The 24,785-nt window shown below is 36.5% G+C and overlaps 1 protein-coding gene across 2 annotated transcripts in view; it reads left to right on the top strand.

The window, feature by feature from the left end:
- The window catches only part of LOC150077282 (ecdysone-induced protein 78C-like), a 496,295-nt gene that overhangs the window by 412,736 nt on the left and 58,774 nt on the right, over window positions 1-24,785 (top strand). The window lies entirely within an intron of this gene.

The raw sequence follows: 24,785 nt of genomic DNA, 5'->3' as shown, positions 1-24,785 counted from the left end.
ATATGTATTAAAAACTTGCTCATGTGGTAACTTTTTTTTTTCTTGTAATATTTCTTGTCTTGGTATGCCTGTATTTGGTAGGGGATATTAGCCAAGTCCTTTGTAATGTTGCTAATACGAAAATAACTAATTTGTTCATTTTGTGTGTATTAATGATTTACTAATATTGCTTTTACTTAGCAAACGGAAAACATTTTTGTATTGATATTTTCATGTGCTATGTGTATGTAGGCTATCCCCAAGAATTGGTACCAATACATTGCTATATAACTAGATCGTATATATAGCTTATCTTAATTTTCAGCACTCACCTCATAGTAATCAGCTTAGCTAAGTGGATTACTATGAGGTGAGTAAGGACATAAGGACTCCTTATGTCAATTGCTATATAACTTATTGAATGCTAAACAAGAATTATAGGCGCCTCCGTAGCCAGGTGGGAAGGAGCAACAGTGCGTAGCACACGCTTCTTGATTAGACCGGGGTTTGAGCCCGTCACCACCAAATACGGAGAATGCGGAAAGGTTGACCACCGCCATATTCCCGGAGCAATATGGCCTTAGTTGCTAATGCTCCTAAAAAAAAAAAAAAAAAAAAAAAAAAACAAGAATTATACTTTCAAATTGCTTTGTTGTGGTTAGTCATAACAGTACTTCATTTCACTCAAGTCCACAGGAAAAATAGTTGTAAGGTTTGAAGAGGTCAAGTTGAATGGACTTCTGCCATTTAATTTCCAGGTACAGCAGCAGCTTTGTTATTTAGCATACATACATACATTCTTCTTATCAACCTAGGAAGAACATCAGTGGATAATGGTAGTAAAACTTCTAATTATGTATCAGCATAAACCATATTTTAACCAATGCAAAGTATATCTAGGACAATTGAAAGAAGTAAATCAATCTAATTTTATATAAGGCTGTAATTATTGTACAGTACTGTAACAGTCATTGAAACTAATCATTTACCCATTCTCCATGAATTTTGCTAAATATTGATGCTTCTTTCAATGCCATTTCTCCTGCTTGTGCTGAACTTCAGAGATAAAATGTAAATATTATTCATTTGTCACAAGCCATCTGGATTGATCAAATCAGTGGTGAACTTTTTATGTAGTGGGCACTTCCCAGTTGTAATTATTTTAGTTTTGCACTTTTTGTAAGTTTTCTTAATTTGGTGTGACAATTATGTCATTCATATATTATACTGAATACATTTTTCTTCTCTTTTGAATTATAAATTTTTTATAATGAAGGGAAATTTAAAAAAAAATGCCATTGTAACATTTACTTGATGCTTTGTTAATTATATGCTTAAATGGGATCTGAACTGTGAGTTTCACTTTTTATATATGGAATATAAAGAAAAATGCTGTAATTGGTGACACTTGTTCTAGAATGTACTAGGTATTAGAGCTTTTGATTTATATAAGTTTTTGGATAACAGCTTTTACTGTGTCCATTTGTTAAAGAGTTTGACTTGACATTGTGCATGCAAATAGTGTTGAGTTTAAAAAAAAAAAAAAATACTTGTTGTCTCCCCCCCCCCCACATTTAAACACTATAGCATAGCTGGTTGTGAAAGAAAACATATCAGCACGATATAAAAGTGTCTGGTCTGTTAATTATGGTGAAAGCTAGATTGATGGGAAATGTTTGCATAGTGCAAGGTGCAGATATAACAGTTGGCCTAAGATTAGTTCAGTGAAGCACTGGTCAGTTGCTTGTTTTGTAGTTGTTCAGAGCATTGATTGAGATAACCATGTTGATCTGTCATTTAATGTGTACAGAGGCAAACTGTTCTTGTTATATTCAAGAACTCAACAGGGATGTGAATATGGTCATTGGAGGTGATGTTTACCGGCATACATTTTGTAGTGTGCCATGTAATTATAGATGTACAGATTAAGAGCTCATTTTCCATGTGAAAAACGCCCTTCAGCCATTAGCTGGAGGGGGTTAGCCAAGTCACTGCACAGGATTGAACTATACACATTACATATAAATGTGTCAAGATGTGCTAAAAATAATTTAAGTAGCAAGTGCATTTTTAAAGTATATTAATCACATAGATACTAGATTGCTTACATGTTCGCAGTGACAACTTCATATTTCTTGCTTTTTTTCTCATTCTTCGTGGATTTTATAGTATTGGTATAAGCAGTCTTCTTTCACCTGTGTGGCAAAAAATGGAAACAAAAATAACAATTTTCATGTGAGAGAAAAGAAATTGGCTAAAATTAGTCTTTATTGATATTATAAAAAGATAACAGTAACTGAAAGTTTTTAAATGAATTTTATTGTAATTTTGTGCACATTAAGTTTTTACACTTAATTTACAATAATTTTATACATTTAGTTGTTTTTATTTAAGGAACTTGTTTAATATGAGCAAAATTCCATGCAGAAGGAAAATTGCCAATAGACAAGTGTAGAAGAGTGGCACAAAATTGGAGCAATCTCAGGAGTGCAGGTTTTTAGAACAAATGGTACCTGGAGTTTTTTGGTGTCAAAACTAACTTTTTAACATCCTTTTGTTTGAAAAAATCAAGGGAGGCAGTTAAATGGAGTTAAGTGTTTAGCATGGCAAAAGGTTATTTAACATGATAATTAGTTAGAAGAAAAGTAGGGTGCTAATAAATTAGCTGTCTTTTGCTGAAGATACAATAAAATCATAACAGAGTTGGGAGTGTAGATGGGCAGAAGCTGGGTAATCATTTGGACAAGAAGTTTTCTACTCTTATCCTGAGAAAATCTAATTTTAATTGATAGATATTTCACAGATGTGAGCTTTAGTAGGAAGATGAAGCTAGAGGTTTGGATACAAGCCAATTGGAATATTCTACATTCTTACCTTGAACAGCCTGAGCACACTTATAGCAGAAATTAAAACAATAATCCAACAGGGAAAAGAGAAATTGTCTGAATTATACACTGTAAGATTCCTTTTGCTTCAAAGCTGGTTCTTGTACATATGTCTGTTCTGATATTCCTTGTCAGAGACTTAATATTTTGGAATCTCCTCTTATCGATCTTCTCTGGCTTAATCTCTACCATATTCTGTCAATTTCATCTGTTGCCTCTTTTTCTCCAAACTCCACTAATCACTTTGAACCCTTTGACTTCCTCTCTTTGAAACTTTACTTTTTTCTAATCCAACTTTCCTAACAGTGAGGTAATTTTCCTTGGTGATTTTAGTGTTCACAACTCCAGCTGGCTTCAGTTTTCTAATTATATGGACCCAGCTGGTCAAGATACTGAGGTTTTTGTGATTACTAATGAACTTGCACAGATTGTTCATTTACCTACCAGAATACCAGACAGTCCTTACAATGCATGATCCTTTTCTCCCAAACAACCCTTATAAGTATACGGTTGAGGTTAGTGATCCTGTAGGCACCTGAGATCACAACTTGGTGATTGTCTCCTCTCCAATGGAACCTTTATCCTGTGGCCATTCTCAACCTCTTGTTTGGCAAGAATGCAAAATGGGATGATCTGCAGGATTTTTTTTTCCCCCTAAGTTATTATTAGCCATATGGTGCAAGGAAGACTGAGGCTTATGCTGCACAGGGGGAGAGACCCACCCTGGGTGTGCCAAGACCATACCAGTTGTAAGCCCCTGGGATTACTCTTTCAACTCTTCTGATGTTAATGTTTGCTCAGATCAGTGAAATTATTCTTATAGAAATGAAATACTTTTTTACCCATTCCACCTTAAAATCTTGTCCTTTATCTAACCTTGTCTTCCCAATAAATGTGCTGAGGCTTTTCAAGAAAAGAACGTTGCATATTGCAATTGGCTTGTATCCAAATCTCCAGATTCATTTTCCACCTACACCAAAGCTTGCAACAATTGTAAAGCAGTTACTAATCAGTCGAAGCTGGATTTTCAACAGACTAAGACTACAAAACTTCTTGTTCAAATGCCACCATTTGGATTTTCTTGCATTTGAGCATTGTGGTCTCTTGCCAAAGCTGTTGGCAACAACTCTTGCCCATCAATTCCCACCACCTGTCAAAACCGGATAGTTCTATTGCCACTTCAGCCAAAGATGACCTGTTGGCATGCTACTTTTTTTTACAGTTGGTGTATTGATGAACTTGGTAAACTACCTCCTACCATGCCTAGTACACTGCATTCAGTGTCTCCCGTGGTCTTCTGTCAAACGGATGTCAAAAGGATTTTGAACAATTTTGATGCTAAGAAACATCCAGGTCCTTGTGGTATTTCTGCTCTTGGTCTCAACCTGTGTTCCTGGACTTACTTCTGTTCTGTGTCACCTTTTTTCACTTTCTTATTCCACAGGTGTTTTCCCTTCTGCTTGGAAATTTGCTCATATCCAATTCCTTTTTAGGAGGGTGACAAATCCTTCCATCCAATTATCGTCTTATTGGACTTTCTCTTTCTAAAGTAATCAAGAAATCAATTAACAGCCAACTCTTAAACTATCTAGAAACTTCCCATCTGATCAATGATCGTCAGTATGGATTCAATCAGCGTTGATCCACTCTTGATATACTCGCTTATGTTATTCATTTATGGACAAATTCAATAGAAAAGTTGGGTGAAACTTAAGCAATTGCTCTTGACATTTCAAAGGCTTTTGATTGTGTTTGGCATAAAGGTCTTCTAAATCTTCCATCTTATGGTTTGTCAACTGTTTTGTGAATGGATATCCAGTTTTCTCTCTGACTGCTCAATGTGGGTGATGGTAGATGGCCCTTTGTCTTCTAAATTCTCCACTAATGTTCAGTTCTTTCTTCCACTCTTTTATTCTTGTATATTAATGACTTTTTTCCATTGACTGCAAATCTGCCCTACCAAGGAATATCTTCCCACATCTGGGGCGGTGCCCCACAAAACCTCTCTCAGGCTCATAGATTCCATTCAGAAGAGTGCAACTCATCTTTAACAGTCTCGTGGAAATTCTGTTTCTGTTGCATGCCTTTTCTATAGATACTTTGACAGGAACTGTTCTTCCGAATTGGCTTCTATAATCCCTGCTCTATTCCAAAGCAGTCTAAATATGCGAATCAACTAGTTGGCATCCTTTTACTGTCCAACTTCAAACTCACAGAACTGACTTTTAATTTTCCTCATTTATTCATTCAACTTTGGTTTTCTGGAATAACCTTCCTTCATACATACTTCCTGACAATTGCAATGTACCACGTACTAGATAGTTTTGGCTATGTATTATTGATGCTTTCGCACTATACTTATACATAGTCTACACTTTTCCATAGCTTGAGGCTTTAGCCCTAAACGCTTTAGTCTAAACACATCATACACCATCAGGCATCTCTCATATTGTGGAGTTATACTTCATAATAGTTTTGCCATCATTGCATCACTCAGGTATCTACCCACCCACCGAAGAAGGGCCAAATGGTGCCGTCTGGGGGGGCCTGATGGTCACTGAGTTTCCTCGAATAGGTAACAACAGTCTCTACTGGGGAAGCGTTGCCTATTCGAGGAATATGAGCTTTGATTGCGAGTTGAAGGAGCAACTCCTTTTCTTCCTTCTATGGCATTTCTTTCCTATACTTCTCCTACTATCACCTTCCTACATCTTTATCTCTTTTCTAAGTCTGATAGGGATAGTATGAGGATAACAGAACTTTATCCCATACCATATTTCAAAATGATGCCGCCTGTGTGGTGGTATCCTTCTGAGAATAAGTAACATTAGTCTACTCTTCGGGTGAAGAGTTACTTATTCAAAGTAGTGCAATATCATGGCAACTCGTGAAGGTATTCACAATATGAGATAACTTAAAACGATGCCGTTTTGCTAACGTTCTGTTAATTCAGATTTGGCTATGTATTATTGATGCTTTCGTACTATACTTATACATAGTCTAAAAGAAACATTAATACATAACTTCATAAGGAAGTTATATAATATAGAAACTCAGAGATAATACTCGATACTGAAAAATATATTGTGTTATAACTGCATTGGAATATGTTTAGGGTTATCATTTTGTATTGAAATTGAATCGAAATCATGACTCAGAACAGCAAAGCAAAAGGCTCAAACTAGTGGGAGTGCTGTGGCTCAGGGGAGAACTGAGGGGGCAGTTGCCCTCTGAATCACAGCTTTTTAAAATGCATTACTTGTGTAGCAATCAGGTACGGGACATATTGCCAAGCGGAGTGTGTCTGTGGGATGTGAGGAGTGTGAGCAAATCGGGCAAAAACTCGGCGTTGTTATGGGCCTATATGAGAGCTTGAAGGAGAGGGTGGATGCCCTCGAAGGATCTAAATTGAGGGTCCCATCAAGCTCTCAGCTGCCCACGTCAACGCTGTAGCTTGCACAACACAGTGGCAACCCCCTAAGGCAGAATGCACTGGTCCCACAGGAACTAGTAATTGTCATTGACTCTATTGTCAGGGTACGTCTGCCAGGGGCAAAGGTTGATGACGTTGTACATATTGCCACTAATGATATTAAGAATAGGAGACTGGCGGAATTACTTAACAAGTACAGATCAATGTTGAAAAAAGCAGTGAATTAGAGTTGAACTTGAAAGTGTCTGCAATTCTGCCTAGACACGATAGGAGGGAGTATATGATGAGAGCCTTGTCGATCAATTTGGCCCTGGAAAGATTGTGCAAGGCTCAATGGGTACAGGTTTTTTTTTTTTTTTTTTTTTCAGTCTGATCTGTGCTTGTTAACAGCATAGACTGCTTCTACAGGGATGGGATACCCTTAAATAGAAAGGGTGCAAGAATATTTGCTGATGCTATCGAGGCAGTGTTAGGTGGGTCGGAAAACTGCTAGCTTAGGGGGGATACATGGGCTAATAGATTAACAGTAGCCATTGGTAGAGGTGAAAGTGATTCTTGCACTGCTTCTATTGGAATGAGCAGCAGTCTGGAAAACAAGATGCAGGGTATTTCAGAGACTGCTGGGAGTCATTGCAGTACAAGTAAACACATGGGTTGTTAGGGTAGCTAAGAATAGGAACGGGTGCATGTATACTTGCATATACTAATGCTAGGAGCTTGGTAAATGAATTAGAGGTGTTCGTCAAAACATCAAAGGCAGATATTGTTGGGATCGTGGTGTCACACAGATATAAGGAATGCAGAACTGGAATTTAGAGTGTACAACCTCTACAGAAAGGATAGACAGGATAGGAAGGGAGGAGGCATTATGCTATTAGTTAAGAAACACATAAAATCCAAGGAAGTGAAGCCAGTCGACATCGCTGGACAGTGCAGTGTCGAGTCAGTTTGGTGTGACCTAAGCATTGGGAGATCAAAATTGAGAGTAGGAGTGTGCTATAGGCCTAATGACTCTGATGAGTATAATAAGAAACTGTACAGGGAAATAGAGTGGGCCAGTAAATCAGTCTTATAATGAGGGATTTTAATTTCCCAGATATGGACTGGAATTTGAGGGCTGGTCACTCACAAACTAGCAAGGCTTTTGTGGATTTATTGGATGATTGTTTTCTGCATCAGCATGTTTGGGAGGCAACTAGAGGGAGTAATACTCTTGATCTGATTATCAGTAGCGATGCTTCATGCATTAAGAATCTGCAGATAAAGGAACCACTAGGTGGCAGTGATCAGTGTGCTGAAGTGGGATTTACTCAAAGAGGTAACTATCATCAGGAGTAAAGGGAAGGGTTTTTGCTTCCGTAAGGGTGACTTACGGAAGCAAAAATGGTGGGACCAACTGACGATGTTATCAACAGCAAATTCAAAATGTGAGGCATTCCAAGAATTAATCTTGGAAGTTACTAGGCTTTATATACCAACTAAACTGTTCAAGGTTTAGGCCTAAATGGATGTCAGATGAACTAATGAGACACGTGGCAGAGAAGAAAAATGCATGGAATACGTATAAATTAATGGGTGACATGAAAGCCTATGATAGATATAAGCTGGTCTGTAACCAAGTCACAAAGGACTTGGTTACAGTAGGCAAAGACAGATCATGAGAAATCTTTGGCAAAGGATGCAAAGAAAAACAGCAATGAGTTCTTTACCTATGTAAACTCTAGAAGGAAAGGGATGAATCAGATTGGTCACTGGATATTGATGGTTCAACTGTTGATGATCCTGCTCAATTGGCTAACAAACTAAATGAGTATTTTGCATCTACATTCACACATGAGGAATTATTCAGGGAAGGGAATGCCAGAGGTGAATTAAACTCTGGCAGCGAGCTAGATGATTTTGTAATAACTGAGGAAAGTGGGGGAGAAATAGTTGAAGATAAACGTAAAAAAGACACCTGGGGTGGATGTGATCTATCCAGTTATATTAAAGAAGTAAGCAAACCCTTAGCTTCCTTGGACTCAGAGGAGGTACCCATGGACTGGAGATGTGCAAATGTGACCCCAGTTTGCAAAGGAGAATCAGAGGGTGACACAAGTAATTATAGACCTGTTAGTTTAACTTCCAGGGAAATTAATGGAAGGCACTGGGTAAAGAGGCATTGCAGGATCATCTAGACAAGAATTCAGTTATAGCTTGGACACAGCATGGTTTTGTTAAGGGGAAGTCTTGTATGAACAATTTAATTGGATACTATGATGTGGTCACAAAGGAACTGGATTCAGGGAATAACTTTATTATATATTTAGGTGAAAGGATAGGTGGAACAGGACCAGGGTATGTCTGCCAGGGGCAAAGGTTGATGTTGTAGAGTGGATATCATCTTTTAAGGGCACAAAAGGTGATATAGTTGTACATGTTGGAACTAATGATATCAAGAGTACAAGACGGGCAGAATTACTTAACAAGTGCGGGTCACTGTTGAAAAAAAGCCGTGAATTAGGGTTGAATTTGAAAGTTTCTGCAATTCTGCCCAGACACAATAGGAAGGAGTATATGATGAGAGCCTTGTCGATCAATTTGGCCCTGGAAAGATTGTGCAAGGCTCAAGGGGTAGAATTTTTTTTTCAGGCTGGACTGTACTTGTTAGCAGGAGACACTGCTTCTACAAGGATGGGATACCCTTAAATAGAAAGGGTGCAAGAATATTTGCTAATGGTATCGAGGCAGTGTTAGGTGGGTCGGAAAACTGCTAGCTTGGGGGGGGGAACAGACTAATAGATTAACAGTAGCTACTGGCAGTGAAAGATTCTTGCACTGCTTCTATTGGAATGAGCAGAAGCCTGAAAAACAAGATGCAGGATATTTCAGAGACTGCTGGGAGTCATTGCAGTACAAGTAAACACATGGATTGTGTTAGGTTAGCTAAGAATAGAAACAGGTGCATATATACTTGAGTGTACACCAATGCTAGGAGTTGAGTAAATAAATTTGAGGTATTGCTCAAAACATCAAAGGCAGATATTGTTGGGATATCAGAGATGTGGTGTCACACAGATATAAGGAATGCAGAACTGTAATTTGGGGAGTACAACCTCTACAGACAGGATAGGAAGGGAGGTGGCATTATGCTATTAGTTAAGAAACACATAAAATCCAAGGAAGTGAAGCCAGTCGACATTGCTGGAGAGTGCAGTGTCGAGTCAGTTTGGTGTGACCTAAGCATTGGGAGATCAAAATTGAGAGTAGGAGTGTGCTATAGGCCTAATTACTCTGATGAGTATAATAAGAAACTGTACAGGGAAATAGTGGGCCAGTAAATCAGAGAGTCTTATAATGGGAAATTAAAATCTCCCAGATATGGACTGGAATTTGAAGGCTGGTCACTCATAAACTAGCAAGGCTTTTGTGGATTTATTGGATGATTGTTTTCTATATCAGCATGTTTGGGAGGCAACTAGAGGGAGTAATACTCTTGAGAATCTGCAGATAAATGAACCAATAGGTGGCAGTGATCAGTGTGCTGAAGTGGGATTTACTCAAAGAGGTAACTACCATTAAGGGTAAATGGAAGGGTTATTGCTTTTGTAAAGGCGACTGATGGACTGAGACAGTATTTAAATTCTATACAGTGGGACCAACTGATGATGTTACCAACAGCAAATTCAGAATGGGAAGCATTCAAAGATCTTATCTTGGAAGCTACTAGGCTTTACATACCAACTAAGAAATATTGTTCAAGTATTAGGCCTAAATGGATGTCAGATGAACTAATGAGACACATGGCAGAGCAGAAAAATGCTTGGGATACATATAAACTAACACGTGACACAGAAGCCTATGATAGATATAAGCTGGTCTGTAACCAAGTCACAAAGGAGGTTTGGCAGGCAAAGGCAGATTATGAGAAATCTTTGCAAAGGATGCAAAGAAAAACAGCAAAGAGTACTTTACTTATGTAAACTCTCTAGAAGGAAGGGGATGAAGGTTCACCCATTGATATCAATGGGTGAACTGTTGATGGTCCTGCTCAGGGAGCTAACAAACTAAATGAATATTTTGCATCGACATTCACATATGAGGAGTTATTCAGTGAGGGGAATGCCAGAGGTGTATTCAACTCTGGCAGTAAGCTAGAGAATCTTGTAATAACTGAGAGTAAAGTGGAGGAGAAATTGTTGAAGATAAAGACAAGAAAGGCACCTGGGGTGGATGGGGATCTATCCAGTTATATTAAAGGAGGCAGCAAAGGAAGTAAGCAACCCTTGGCCATAATTATGAGAGCTTCCTTGGACTCAGGGCAGGTACCCACAGACTGGAGATGTGCAAATGTGACCCCAATTCACAAAGGTGGATCAAAGGCTGACACAAGTATTTATAGACCTGTGAGTTTAACTTCTGTTCCAGGAAAATTAATGGAGGCACTGGTTAAAGAAGCACTGCAGGATCATTTAGACAAGATTTCAGTTATAGCTCGGACACAGCATGGTTTTGTTAAGGGGAAGTCTTGCCTGACCAATTTGATTGGATACTATGATGCAGTCATAAAAAGAACTGGATGCAGGGAATAACTTTGATATTATATACTTGGATCTTAGAAAGGCTTTTGATACTGCTGCACATGGAAGACTGCTACACAAATTGGAGCAGTGTGGCATTGGAGGCAAATTGCTGCTATGGATAAAGGGGTGGTGAGGGGGAGAAGACAGTGGTAATCAATGGACACTGCTCATCATGGACTAATGTTATTAATGGTGTCCCTCTGGGTCCAGTGTTGGGTCCATTATTGTTTTCTGTATTTATAAATGATACTGATGATGGTATATCAAGCTTAATGTCCAAGTTTGCAGAAGATACGAAGGTTGACAGGGTTGTCAAGGACACTACTGACACTATGCTGCTGCAATAGGATCTGGAAAGGTTGGGCTGAGAGGTGGCAAATGAAGTTTAACATTGACAAATGTAAAGTACTACATATGGGAAACAGCAACCCCAGAGCAACATATCAACTCTGTGGTACAACACTGACAGTGGTAGAGAATGAAGGGGACCGGGGGGGGGGATGTGCAGGCAGATATGAAGTTCTCTGAGCAGTGCAGACGGGCTGCAAGAGTAGCTCATGGTGTATTGTCAATGATATATATGAATTTTTCTAGCAGGGATAAGGTGATTATTCCCTTGTATAAGGCAATGGTCAGGCCACACCTAGGGTACTATATACAGGTCTGGAGCCCTCATTTCAAGAAGGATGTAGAGCTGCTGGAACGAGTACAGAGAAAGGCAACAAGATTAGTGAATGGAACAAAGGGGTGCTCTTACAAAGAAAGGCTTAAGTTTTGCAAATTACAGTGTCTGGAGACTTGGCACCAGCGAGGTGATCTGATAGAAGTGTATAAAGCCTTGAATAGTTTGAACATACTCAATGCTGTTGGGATTCTGGGATTCTTCCTCTTGCTCAGAATAATCACCTGAGAGGGCATAAATTCAAATTGAGGAAAGACAGATGTAGGATAGACGTGCGGAAATTTGCATTTAGCCAGCGGGTGGTTGGTTGGTGGAACAGACTTCCATCCTTTGTCGTGGAAGTTGATAGTCTAAATAAGTTTAAGGCTCAGCTGGACAGGTATTTCGAACGAACAGAGGGGTGAAGTGGAAGTGGTTTTCTTTTCTTTTTTTTTTTTGGCTGATGCTGCATAAGCTTGCTTTCTTGCATCAAATGCCTCTGCTAATGCTTATTTGGATCTTAGAAAGGCTTTTGATACTGCTGCACAAATTGGAGCAGTGTGGCATTGGAGGCAAATTGCTGCTATGGATAAAGGGATGGTTGAGTGGGAGAAGACAGTGGTAATCAGTGGACACTGCTCTTCATGGACTAATGTTATTAGTGGAGTCCCTCAAGGTTCAGTGTTGGGTCCATTGTTTTCTGTATTTATAAATGATATTGATGATGGTATATCAGGCTTTAATGTCCAAGTTTGCAGATGAATGAAGGTTGACAGGGTTGTTAAGGACACTAATTACAGTATGCTGCTGCAACAGGATCTAGAAGAGTTGAGCAGATGGGCTTAGAGGTGGCAATCAAGTTTAACATTGAGAAATGTAAAGTGCTACATATGGGAAGCAGTAACCCCAGAGTAACATATCAGCTCTGTGGTGGTGAGTGAAAAGGACCTGGGGGTAATTGTGTAGTGAGATATGAAGTTTTCTGAGCAGTGAAAGAAGGCTGCAAGGGTAGCTCATGGTGTCTTGTTAATGATATATAGGAATTTTTACTCAGGGATAAGGTGATTATCCCCTTGTATAAGGCAATGGTCGGCACACCTTGAGTACTATTTTCAATCACTATGTATGAACCTTCACACTCATTGCATATTCTTGGCAATCTTTAAATCTTATTTATAATTGCCTAAAGTTTTTTTTTTTTGTAAACCCTCTAATTTCTCTTCCCCTTCAAAAATGCCATTTGTAGATTTTAATGCTGCTTGTCTCAGGGAATTTTGAAATATACTGGAGAACAACATCCCTCTTTATATGTGGTGTAACTGTTTCATTAGTCCCAGTTTTATATGTATGGAGCGGCAGAAGCAATTTTTTGAGAGAATTGGTTTATTTGTGATATTTTTGCTTCTGAGCATTAGCTTATTCATTTTTAGCTGTGTCCATCTAATCCACTGATTAGCTGTTGGTGTCATAAAAATATTAATGTACTTCTATCATTACTGAAAAACATGTCATGTGATGCACTGCAGCAAACGTAGTACCATTTTGTAGGATAAAAACGACAATAGTTTTAGGTAATCTTATGTAGGAAATAACTGTCTGGTTTGATTCAGCAAAAATCATGGGTTAACAGTTTAATCATTTATTGTATTTTTAATCTTTCACAGCACATAGCTAGTTAAAAATATTGTAGTACATTCATAAATTTGATATAGAGGGGTGGAAAGCACATGCCTTTTTTTTTAGTGAACATAATGTAATGTATGTAAATACATAATGTAATGTAAATATCTTCAATTACAGAACCACTTCAGTTGATATATACAGTAGTATAGTCATATTACATTATGCATTGAATTTATATACAGGTAGTTCCCAAATTTACTAGTTAATTTGTTCCAAGTGCTCGCTCGTAAAGCGATCACTTGTAAAGTGGGAATTATTGCCCATAGACCCTATATTAAAAATAGGGGTTACATTCTCAACAATGAAATTAGTTTGTTTAAACAATGATTGATTTATCCAAAGAAAGGAAAATGTAGCCTGTAAAATCAAGCAAATTATAATAAATTATTTATGACTTACAAATGTTAAAGAATGTTTATTCTTTGTCATAGACTAAATGCATACTCGTTGATTAGTCATTATAGGTTCGGCGCTTGTTGGTTTATTGCACACAGAGTTGTCTTCTTCAGAAATGCTTCAAGAGGTGTTTGTTTCCAAGATAATCTTCTCTTTTCTTTATAAATTTTAATAGCATGCATAAGCATTTTTTATCAGAACACACAAATTGCAACTAACAATATTTGTGTGGAGTAACAAGTTTACAAAGCTTTAAAAAAAAATGAAGAGAAGATTCTGAAACAAGTTTTTTATACGGTTGAAGATTTCAGTAAGGGGAAAACACATTTCACCATAATATAAAAATCCACAGTTCCAGCTATCGATATTTTTGCAAGTGCAGTAACATGGAGTTTACTACCTGTTTGTAATTGCTTGCAGTAACAGAAAAGCCCAATAAACTGGAAAGTACAAATTGTTTGTTTTGTGGTTGTGACCTCCAGAAATGTGCTTTAGAAAAATATCACAAAGGCGTTCAAAGTTGGCTCTTATAACAGAACATATGATAGCGATGAAAGTGTAGTGCATTTTAATGATTTGAATTGGTAACTAATACAATTTACACTAAAAACAACCTTTTAGAGTTATATAGCGAATATTTCAACTTCAGAGGTCATGGAACGAATTACCAAAAGTTTTCTTGGTTTGCATACGATATTTTCACAATATGATGGTGTCCTGGAATGGATTAACATTGTAAAGAAGGGTGCACTGTATTGTATAGCTATGCACGTGGTTTGAAATGTAGTATTCATGAATGTTTAACATTAATTTTTTGCAATTAATGTTCATATTTTCAATTTTGTTGATACTTGAAGGAAACTCGTGAAGCAGAAATGCCTTATTTTTCACATTGAAATGTATTTTGCCTTATATTTCACATTGAAACTGTTGGCCTGACTCCTCTCTGCAAATTACAACTAATCGTTACAGCTAAGTACGTGTTGTCATCATACATTATTTTGTGCTAACTATACCGAAAAGTGTGATTATGTTATCCATAGTGCAAACGACTTTGTAATACGTTAACTGTATTACAAAGTCAGAAAAGAAAAAATTGAGTGACAAACATTTTCTCACCACTTAATGCTTGGGCACTGACAGATTCCCATGGGTGCAATACAGAAACTCCTGGTTTACAACTACTGTTCATTCCTGAAAAGTAGTTTGTAATGCGAAAGTTCATAAATTGGAGTATGATATAATGTTACAGCAAGAGGCTACATTCCTAAAAATGTTCTCTCAAAAATGCATGACTAATAGGATAACCATAAGAATAACCTAGGATATGTTCTAACAACAAAATTCAAAGGCCCTTTTAACAAACAAGATTTTAAAATATTGCAAATGCAGTAGAGTTGGATTATGTTCTGCAAGAACACTTTTTTTTTTTTTTTTTCCCCCTGGAATGGATTAACATCGTAAAGAGGGGTGCACTGTATTGTATAGCTATGCACGTGGTGATTTTTCCCTTGGGAAAAATCACTTTGGCGCTGCATTTTAGTGCAGCAGCTTTCCTTTGGAATTGTGTATGGAGCACAGTGATTACTGTCCTTTAACCTTCTGTCACTTGTATCTTCACTTTTAACAATGACTCATTGCATTTGTGAGAATACTTTTTGTTTTATTTATAAAAAATAAATTTTTAGTTTGCTGAATTTAAAGTAGTGACTGCAGGGAGTCTATAATTCACCTGATTAAGAAGCTTGATTAAAAATTTATTTTAATAGGTATCTTTAGCATTGCAGAGGCATATGATGCAAGAAAGCCAAGCTTATACAGAATCAGCAAAAAAAAACAAAACACTTCATTTCACCCATCTGTTTGCTCCAAAAGTTTGTCCAGTTCTTCCTTCAATTTATTTAAGCTATCAGCTTCTTCTTCCACAACAACTGATGGAAGTTTGTTCCACCAATCAACCACCCACTGGCTGAAGGCAGATTTCTGCACATCTATTCTACGACTGTCTTTAATTAATATTAATCTGAGCAGAGGAAGAATCCCATCAGCATTGAGCTTGCTCACACTGTTTCAGGCTTTGCACACAGGTGCCTATTCTCCAGATGCTGCAATTTGAAGAACTTAAGCCTTTCTTGCTAGGAGCAATGCTTTGTTCCTCTTGCCAATCTTGTTGCCCATCTCTGTACTTGTTCCAGCAGCTCTACATCCTTTCTAAAATGAGCCTTCCAGACCTGTATACAATATAGAAGGTATGTGGCCTGGCCACACACCTTGGAATAATCACCTCCTTATCCCTGCAAGCAAGATTCCTGTATATCATTGATAAGACCCCATGAGCTCTGGCAGTCTGTCTGCACTCACTGCTTAAAACTTCATATAACTGATAATTACCCCAAGGTCTTTCATTCTCCACTACCTGACTAGTACTGCACAGTTGGTATGTTACTCTAGGGTTACTGCTGCCCATATGCAGTACTTTGACAAATACAATGTTAAACTTCGGTTGCCACCTCACCCTATCTGCCTAACTTTTCTAGATCCTGTTGCAGTAATGTACTTTCATTTCAGTCATTAACAACCCTGCCTACATTTTTATCATCTGCAAACTTGGACATTAAGCCTGATATACCTTCATCTCTATCATTGATAAATATAGAAAACAGTGTTCCCAATACAGAACCCTGGGGACTGCTCTAGTAACATTAGTCCATGAAGAGCAGTGTCCATTGATTTACCTCTGTCTTCTCCCACTCAATTATCTCTTTATTCATAGCAGCAACTTGCCCTCAATGCCATAGTGCTCCAGTTTGCACAGCAGTTCCTTTGTGACTGCATTGTAGTATCCAATCAGATTAGTCAGACAAACCCAATATAACTGCAGCCTCGTCTAGATGATCCTGCAATGCTTCTTTAACCAGGGACTCTTTTCTCCTGGAATGGAAGTTAAACTAACAGGTCTGTAATTACTTGTGACACCCTTTGATCCTCCTTTATGAATTGGGAATACATTTGCACAGCTCTGGTCCGTGGGGACTTCCTCTGAATTTAAGGATTTACTTACATCCTATGCTGCCTTTAATATAACTGGATAGATCCCACTATCCTAGGTGCCTTATGTTTAATTTCAACAATTTTGCCTCCACTTTGCTCTTAGTTATTACAAAATCATTTAGCACTCAGCAGCCTCCATAGCTGAGTGGTCAGGAGTGGTAGTGTAGTAGCACACACTTTGGGTGGATGCAGTTCAAGCCCCTGACTGCTAAATATAGTCTATCTTCCAATTGCATTGGAACAGCATGGCAGATTATGGTCCATTTTCCACAACATGAATTGTTGAGGGGGCCTCCATGCTGCAGTAGATTGATAATGGCTGCAGTTTACCTTTTCAGAGTTTGATAAATTTCTAACCCCATTTCCCTAAAATTCCACCCTTGTGAATGTATATGTGGAATACTTATTCAGTTTCAGCCAAGTGAGCAGTATCATGAACAGTCAAACCATCAATATCAAGTGGACTAATCTGATTCATCCCTTTCCTTCCTACTACATTTTGTATAAGTAAAGATGTCTTTGCATCCTTTGCCCAAGATTTCTTGTAATTTGTCTTTGCTAGCCTATACTCCTTTGTGACTTGATTACAGATTACCTTATATCTACCATAGTCTTTTGTGTCATCTGATAATTTATATGCATCCCGTTCACTTTTTTCTTCTCTGCTACATGTCTGAATAGTTCATCTGACATCTATTTAGGCACCTTGAACAGTATTTCTTAGTTGGTACGAAAAGCCTTGTAGCTTCCAAGGTTAATTCCTTGAATGCATCCATTTAGAATTTGCTGTTGGTAAGATCTTCAGTTGGATCCAGTGTGCAGAATTTAAAAACTGTCTGACCACTGTAGTCTCCTTTTCGAAAGCAAATGTGAAAATGTAGGTTCACTTAAAGTAACATAATCATCTTTCTTAAACAAATTCTCTTCTCTTAAAAAAAAAAAAAAAAAAAAAAAAAAAAAAAAAAAAAAACATTTTTAAGCTAATTTAACAAAATTTCTGTATACAACACAGATTAAACTATGTGGTAAATAACAGTGGTACATTGTCTGAATTGCTAATGCCACTTAATAAAAAACTTAAATTTAGATATTAAGGTGATCTTTATTATAAAAATCAAATATGTAAATATAATGTCAAAATGTGATATACAAAGTCCAGTTTTTTTTCATCTAAGGTTAAATTGTGAATAGACTACTTTTCAAAAAGTAACTTTCCTGCACAATGTTTAACTGAATTTTCTGCTTAATTGCTATATTTCCCATTCATTCTTCCAGTCACATTGTCATGGGTATAATGCCTTGTGATTGTTTTTTATATATATCATATGGATAACCTATGTTTTAAAAAAATGAATGAAATTAAAGTTGCCTGTTTTTTAATACAATTTTTATTAAATTAGGGATGACTGTATAAGTCTACCTAAAAGAGCCAGAAATAAAATTTAATTAATGTATTTTCTGAGAGTAGTTGTTTCATGTGGATAATGGACATGATGAAGAGAAGAAAATAGTTGCTTTGTGAATTTGCAAACATGCTTTTAAAAAAAGGAAAAGAAAAGAATCAGTTGGCTCTGAGATTTTGAAAGAGAATACTGTTTTTTGTGCTATGCATTGGTGAAAAACAATGTATTCAATAAATTTTTGAAATAAAGAGGTTGAAATTATTGCTGTTTTGGTAATGGAAGACTCATCTAAATGAAGAATGTTTGTGCTAAAGAATGAAAAGATCTTAAAACAGTGAGGTAGACATGTGAGCTTCTTTGCAGAATAGAGCTATAATGCCTTGTATATAATGCTATAATGAATAGAGCTATAATGCTTTTTATAGAATATCTATATCTATAAAAAGATATAGATATTCTATAAAAAGCATGAATCTAATGTTAAAAGGTAGGCATTTAGCATAGAACTTGGGACTGTCAAATGAAGGAAAAAAAAAAAAAAATTTATAAGACTAGACAGTAGAAAAAGGAGTTTTTAGTATGCCCTCCCACTTTTTGCTTTAATCTGGGCTCCATAGTTTTTCATTTGGTTTCTAAACATTCAACCAGTTTGAACTTTTATTTGTAATGGTGTGCTGAGATTTTACCGCATAATTTCTAGGAAAATGTGGCCTACCTTATTCAGTTAGTGATGAATAATTGGAACACTTTGGAATGGTTAAAAACTGATAGAAAACTAAATCTATATAAGCTTTATTTATTATTTTTAATGCACTTTTAATATAAAAACCCATAGTCTTCATGGTTATAAAGAAAATAATTCATTAGTAGAAACAGTTATCCCCCCAGGGGCTCATATCTGGTAAGTATGAGCTTGGCACCATGGTCCTGAGCTGGATATCATCATTGTTCTTTCTTGGCATCTCTCTCTCTCTCTCTCTCTCTCTCTCTCTCTCTCTCTCTCTCTCTCTCTCTCTCTCTCTCTCACACTAATATTTTTGGCTGGTACAGCATAAGCCCCAGGCTTCCTTGCACCATATGGCTAATAATAATAATTCTTACATAAATTGTAAGAATGCTTCTAATATATTTATACAGTACTTTTATTATTTTAAAAGTGCATCAAAATAATGATTGATATAAATTTCAGATATTAATTCTATTGCAATCTTTCCAATTTTGGTTGGAAGCAGAGTATTAAGTGAAGTCTTCATTTTTGATTTTATCATTGCAGTCTTTATTAAAATAAAACATTTACTATCTAATTGATAGAATGAAAAAAGTAATTTTTGCTGCAGTTGCCAAAGTCCACTCCATATGTTTTCAGTCAACAGTAGCAGTGTAATCATGATGGCAAACATTACAATTTGATTGTTTTTTACTATTTTTTTTTCTTTAATTTCTGGCAAAAATATTATAGAAGAACTTGAAAGTGGAACTTTGAACTTGATGTGACACTTCGAACTTAAGTGCAACATGCCAAAGATAAATTCAATGTTTGTGTATGGAAATGTATGCTAATGAATACACAATGGAAACACTTTCAGAAAGGATAAATTTTTTTCATGTAAGCTAAAAAAAAAATTGTACAAAGAATGTAATGATATTAGAAACCATAAATTGTTCTGCATGTTTTCTACAAACTAACCATTTTTTTTACATTGCTCAATAGCTTGACTTTTAATTTAATAGGATTTTCTCTTTTCTGTTGTCATTGATAGTGTGCTTGTTTGACATTAAATATTTGGCAAAAATCCAAATCTCTAAAATAAGCCATCTAAAGATAGCTTTTTAGGTTGTTTCGTATGTGAGTAAAAGACTACATCATGGCCAAGACATCAATCTGTGTTTGAACCCTGAACTACCTTCTTTTGTAATTTTATCAGTGTGGTCCTCCCCCCTCTCCCTTTAGTAAAAATGGGTGGATTTATTATATAGATAGTTCACTGGGAACCTACTTGATCCATATTACTATTCATGAATTTTGTCAGTGATTTAGAACTGCATCACTGAGTATAAAGTTAGTAATTTTTTACTGTAAAAACAATATTTGTTTGGTGCATTAATTGTATATGGGAATTTCTCTTACATTTTCTTTTAAAAAATTTAATTTATTGGGTTTTGTAAAGAAGTTTGTTAGCACGTGGATTTGAGATTTTTACTGTGAGCAATTTAAATTTTTGTATTGAATTTTACTTATTCTAGCAGTTTTCCAACATTGTTTTTAAAGCTAAGAATTTTTTTTTAGCTCAAATTATATTAGTGTGAAAAAATTTCAAACTTGTTTGAGGAGAGTATAGCATAATATGTATCAAATTAAAGTTCTTTTAGATATTCACAAGTTTTGCAGTAAAAAAAAGAAAATAACAAATATAAACAACATGGATATGTAGAAGCATTTTACATAATTCCATTTGAAGTGCAGTGAAAAGTGGTTCAGTTTTATGAGATAGGATACAAATCTGACTCTGAAAGCAGTCACATTTTATATCGTTTTATATATATGGTGTACCAAAAATTGGGAAAATTGAGTCAGTTACAGGAGAGCTATTGTTGCAGGGAATGGGTGTTTTTCAGTAAATGCTCTGCAAACTTCCAAGTTATGGGAATTTTAAAACACCAAAAAAAAAACCACTGTGCTTTATTTAGTTCACAAATAACTTTTAATACCAAACAGCACTGGAAGGGGATGTTGTTACACAGGGACCTCAAGGGATGTACGGGTAACTTTTAATGGTATGTCTGTCATTAATCACTGTCCTCTTTGCTTAGCCAAGCTTTGCTGTTTAAGTGGTGCTGTAGAAATTGTCTTTCAGTTGTTTTAAGGAGTTAATGTTGAGAAAGACAGATGGGACCAGTATCATAATCTGGATCATAGCTAGTAACAGAGAGGTGGGTGACTGTCAATGCTACTGCAGTTGTGCCTATATTGAAAGCACAGATGAATTGAGTCTTTCATCTATGGTTGTAAGAGCTATTCTTGTGCAGTTTGATTTCAACAGTGAGCACTAAGAAATGTGGCGCATTATAGCCTTAGTCGCTAATGCGCCACTAAAATCCAAACCAAACCAAACTAAGAAATGTTACACAATTCTTCTTTGTGGCTTCCTTGATGTGAGGGTGCAGCACAATATTTCTCCAGTTCCCTATATCACAAGCTTTCCTCATCAGTATTCTTTGTCCAGCTGATCCTCTTAGCATGTGTCTGCCATGCTAAGAGGATCATTCATTTTTCTTTGAATCATTTCCATTAGTAAAGATCTTTGTGTTCTCATTCTGTGTTGGACATGAATGTTTGACATGTGCTCTACATGAAATTCTTAATGTTCTTCTGAAGCACCACATCTCGAATGCTTCAATCTGTTGTCACTCTTTCTTATAGGTCCAAGATTCACTTCCATATGTAAAAACTGGCCAAACCAATGTTCTACAAAACAGTTGTTTCAATTCCCACAGTACTCCTCAAGGGATTTTTATTTCTCTTTCCTGATTTCTAGTGTCAGTAAAATAGTACCCAAATATTTGTATTCTGTTGTATTTGCTATTTTCATGTTGTTGATCATAATGTCTGGTTCAGTTTTACTGACTTTCTTAAATTTCAGATATTTTGTCTTCTCTGTTTAGTTCAAGGCTGTAGTCTTTGCCTTCCTCAATTAGTAAACATAATAGGCTAACTAGGTCGTTTTTGTTGCTAGCCAATAAAACCGTATCATCGGTATATCTAAGATTTTTATACCAAATGCTGTTGATATTAATCCCTAAGTCTTGTTCTCTACCTTCCTCCTCACCAATTTTGTTTTAAATATTAAAGAGATTTGGATAAAGAAAACATCCTGTCTAGTTCCTTTTGATTTTAACCCGTGAGGGCTCTGAGTTAATCATTTGTAATTTTTGGTTGATGTGGATCTTCTTAATAAGTCTGTGCGGATTGTTGTCTAAGTCCAGTCTGTCTAGTATTTTGAAGAGTTTTCCCCTTGGTTGAAATCCTTTCATAAATCGATAAAGCAGATATAGGTTTCTTTATTCCATTCTAGTGCTCTGTCAAAAAGTCCTTTATTCAAGGATGGCATTCATTGTTCCCATTTTTCTTCTAAATCCTTTTTACTGATTGCTAAGCTCATTGTTTTCAATTTCTTTGTTAATGATGGATATGATAATTTGATGCATGTGTGATTAAACTCAGTTCTATAATCATCAAATTCTTGGGCATTAATTTTCTTTGGGATTGGGATACAAATGGATGTTTTAAAGGATTCAGGCAATTCTGCTATTTCATAGATATATTGGATGAACTGCAGCCATTATCAACTCACTGCAGGATGGAAGCCTCTTCAACAATTCATGCTGAGGGAAATAGACCATAATCTGCCACACTGGTCCGGTGCGGGTTGGCAGATTGACTGTATTTCGCAGTCAAGGGCTTGAACCCCGGTCTACTCAGAGTGTGTGTGTGTGTGTGTGTGTGTGTGTGTGTGTGTGTGTGTGTGTGTGTGTGTGTGTGTGTGCTACTGCACTCCCACTCTTGACCACTCTGCTTCAGAGGCCTTTGGATAGTATCCACTAAATTTTTACCCTGTCCAATGCTTCTAGCATTTCAGCATGGATAGTGTCACATCCAGGGCATTTGTTGTTGGAGTCTTTATCTCATTTCTCAATGGCAGGGTGGTGTTTTTAGTATAGTATATGATATCTGGTATTCAGTCTCTCTGACTGGGTCTTCATCATTGTAGAGCTGCATTAAGTACTCTGTCCATCTGTTTATCTTGCCATTGTCAACAATCAAATTCCCATCTTTATCCTTGATGTTGCATGCCTGTAAATGCTTTGACTTACCATTCAGTTCTTTCACTCTCAGGGATGTTTGTCAGATCTTGTTCAATCTTTTTGTAAGGTTTCAATCTCATCACATTGCTTGTTAGTCCAATCTTCTTTCAGTTTCTTACACAGCTGTTTTATTCTTTTATATAATGTTTTGTGCCTCATTCTTTCCCATTCATTTGCACCTCTTTTTCAAGGTCTTCTTTCATCAATAAGATTAATAGCCTCTTGCGATATCCATGGCTTTTTCTTGTTTTCTTCTCTTTTGGAGAGGCATTTCTCAGCTGCGGAGGTGATAGGGGCTTCCAGCTTGTTCCAAGGGGAGAGAGCTTCTTTCTCTTGTGGTTGTGTCTGCAATTTACTTTTCACATTTTCATTAAACTTTTGTTTTGCTATTGCTTCTTGGAGTCTCTGTAAATTCCATTTGATGTTTCTTCTTATTTCTAGTTTCACTGATTTTAGGTGCATGTTCGTTTTGATTAGGACCAGGTTATGATCTGACCCACAGTCTGCACTTGGGGCATGAATTTAGTGTTTCTTCTTCCATTGAAGAAACATCTTCAGACTAAGATGGTCTATCTGATTTCTAAAACTCCCATCTGGGCTTCTCCAAGTATGATGTGCTGATGGCTTCTGTTCAAAGTAACTGTTGGTTATGATAAGGTCATGCTTACCACAAGTCTATCAATTTCTGTCCTTTTATTCCCAGTCCAAAAGGTTCCACTTGTCTAGGTATTCTCTCTGTGCCAACCCTTGTGTTCCATTCCCCCACAAAACAAAGAACTATCTTTCTTTCCTCCTGTCTCTGTGATGTATTGTTCTATTTCATACATGTTGTCAACCTCTGTCTCCTTGTCCTGTTTGGTAGGGGCGTACACTTGGATGACTAATAATGATTTGGGCTTAGTATTCACAAGAATCGCCATTATTCTTTACAGTTTCTTGACTATGCGTGACAATGTTGCTGAGTTTCTTTTCTACAACATTTATTAGGTGGAGACCTTTTGAATAGTGAGTAGGATAAGAATTGATTGTTCGGCTTGTTTCATACAAGTGAAGTATCTTTCTCTAAATGGAGGGGCAAATGCCCACAATTGCTGTATTTTTAGTAGAAGACAGCCATCATGCCTACTTCATACCTATTCTACAGGTTCGAGTGGTAATGGTGTGCTGAGATTTACTGCATTATTTATTGTTAGATCATTTTTATTTGGGAAACATTGTAGCATTGTTTTAAAACTTGTATGATCATAAGGTTGCATTATGTTGAGTTTTTATACCACACCATCATATGTAGCCTACAGGAAATAAATACAGCTAAGGACTGTTTTGGGTGTGAACCTCAATTTCAAGACCTGCTAATACATATATACCATATGTCTTTTAATGACCTGACTAACACTTATACACTATGACGTTACACCTTGTTTTATACTCAGTAAAACAATCATGTCAACCCTATTTGCATACCATCTACACATCAGACATTGTAGTTTTGTCTTCATGGTTCTTCAAACACATTCATTGATCTTTACATCAGCCAGTTTTTACCCGTATTCTAAAGCAGTGGTTCCCAAACTATTGACATTTTACATGAATATTGAAATAATAGGATGTATTGATAAAAACTGAACATATGAAAAAGATTAATTTATTGAATCGGATTATGGATCTGGGACACTACTAGTTATAGCAGAAATACCCAGCAACCATAATGACTCAATACACTGATCGAATACATTTGTCTGTCTATAGCATATGTTATATATAGACAAATCTATATATTTCTGTGTGTGTATGTATGGACACTGGGTTTTCTGAAAAGAAAATTAATTTTTTTTTGTTTTGTTTAAAACAACTTTATTCTAATTTTTA

This window comes from Mastigoproctus giganteus, chromosome 12 (genome assembly GCF_048544385.1).
Source record: "Mastigoproctus giganteus isolate SK-2022 chromosome 12, ASM4854438v1, whole genome shotgun sequence".
NCBI classification, from domain to species: Eukaryota; Metazoa; Arthropoda; class Arachnida; order Uropygi; family Thelyphonidae; genus Mastigoproctus; species Mastigoproctus giganteus.
This window is presented reverse-complemented; position numbering and strand designations above follow the sequence as displayed.